This window comes from Lepidochelys olivacea, assembly GCF_965140295.1.
Source record: "Lepidochelys olivacea isolate rLepOli2 genome assembly, chromosome: 1".
NCBI lineage: Eukaryota > Metazoa > Chordata > Testudines > Cheloniidae > Lepidochelys > Lepidochelys olivacea.
The window spans coordinates 215,204,214-215,206,096 of record NC_140411.1 but is presented as its reverse complement, the minus strand read 5'-3'; the positions used below and the strand labels follow the sequence as shown (position 1 = coordinate 215,206,096).

At 52.4% G+C, this 1,883-nt stretch overlaps 1 gene segment (V, D, J or C); it reads right to left on the bottom strand.

The window, feature by feature from the left end:
- Nucleotides 1-395: 395 nt before the first annotated feature.
- LOC311520204 (T cell receptor beta variable 30-like) lies at nt 396-951 on the bottom strand. The segment is given in 2 exons: nt 861-951; nt 396-754 (listed from the first exon to the last, which is right to left on the bottom strand).
- Nucleotides 952-1,883: the final 932 nt, after the last annotated feature.

The window sequence follows — 1,883 nt, the reverse complement described above, 5'->3', positions numbered from 1 at the left end:
AATCTCCTCTCCACTCCATCTGTGGTCAAAAGGTGGCAGAACCAGAGCCAACTGAGCAAAGGGGACCTTTTCGTCTGGAGAAATGGGAAATGTTCCCTGAAGGCCAGGTGTGTGTGAGACAGGCAGTAGTCCCCCTGGAGGGAGAAAATAATGTCCATTTATACCTAGGCTGGTGAATACATCACAGGGAATAATCCTGCCGTGGCTGGAAAGGGCTTGGATCAGATGAGGCCTCAGACATCTCTTCCATCGCTAACAGCTGTGAGGAAACATGACACAGACGCTCCGCCTCAAGGAACGAAGGGAGAAGCTGGGGCTGTGACTCACCGGGTCTGTGGGAGGGGACAGGGCAGGGGCCTGAGCTAGTGGGTGAAACCTGATCTCAGCTCAGCTCCTCACAGCGGCGCGGGGAGGGGGAGTTTTTGTCCAGGGGCTGCACCCGCTCGGCTCAGTGTGCGGCTCCAGGCGCAGTAATACAGCCCCGTGTCGTTGGGGAAGAGGCCGTCTGTGTCCAGCGTGAAGTTCTGCTGGGTCGGTCGGGCAGCCCGAAAGTGTCTCTCCGAACTGTCGTCAATGGAATCCTTGCCTCTGGAGAGAACGAGCGTGTGCAGGGCTCCCCCCTGGGGCGGCTGCCGGCACCAGTACATCCAGGGGGTTGAACTGTATCCCTGCAGGTAGCAGTGCAGCTGGACAGAGGAGCCGGGGGGCAGAGCAAGGAATCGGGGGGTCTGGTGGAGAGTCTGAGAGCGCCCGTCTGTGAAAGAGACACAGAGATGAACGGAGAAAGAAAGAGGAAATGAGTCCGAAAGAAAGAAGGCAGGTAAATGGCAGTGAGAAATATCGCTCAGTTCTCCCCTTACAGTGCGGGAGGGTCAGGAGGGTGAGAAGCAGCCACAGACGCTCCGGCATCTTGCTGCCCTGCAAACTCACAGATCGCAGAGCCGGACCCATCGTCTCTCTAAGGCCGCGTACGCTGCTCTTCAGACATTTGACACCAATATTCAAATTCTCCTTTCACATGTTCCCTCTCTCCCCCTCTTGGCCCACAATTTGTGACGCTCTTTTCCTGGCCCTTTATAAACCTTATTCGCTCCTTCTCTTTGACACTCCCCTCTGTTCCACTTTCTCTTTCCAGTCTCTTCTCTCTGTCTCTCCTCTTCCCTCCCTCGAACTGCTCAAGCACAAATCATTTTATTTCTGTGCCTCTGTCACTGCTCTTGTCACACAGACCTTCCTACCCAAACCTCGCCCACCAGTGGGCCCTGCCAACCCCTCCAGGTTTGGTCAGGTTATAGAATTTCACCATCCAGCTAACAGAGCATCCTATCCACCTCCCTTGTTCCTGGACCTTTCCCTCTAAAGCTGTTTGAAATTATCTTTCTCCCTCACACACACACTCATGACAGAACAGGAAAATGCTGCTGCCCTCTTCCCCTCTGGGAAGTGCAAGACACTTCAGCTCCCAATAACAAGCCCCAATAACTCTATTTAAGGGTTATGCATTGAAAGAGATAGATGTCCTGGGGAGCCTACAAAAAACAGTTGACAAGCATCTTCACCACTGTGTCAGCCCAGCCACCAGCAACCAATGCCAGCATAGGGCCACTATTTAAGTGAGGGAAGAGGAGACCTCTCTGCATTGTGAAGAAAGAAAGACAGAAGGTGGCGTCCACTAAAAGGTCAGCAGAGCCTGATGAAATTTACCCTAGAGTGTGTAAGGAACTAGCTGGAGTAATTAGTATCTGAACCATCAGTGATTATCTCTGAGAATTTAGGGAAGACAGATGAGGCTCCAGAAGAGGTGTAAACACAGTGCCTGTCTTGAAAAAGGGGAAGAAGGAGAATCCAGGGTATTATATATCAGTCAGCTTAACTTCAATATC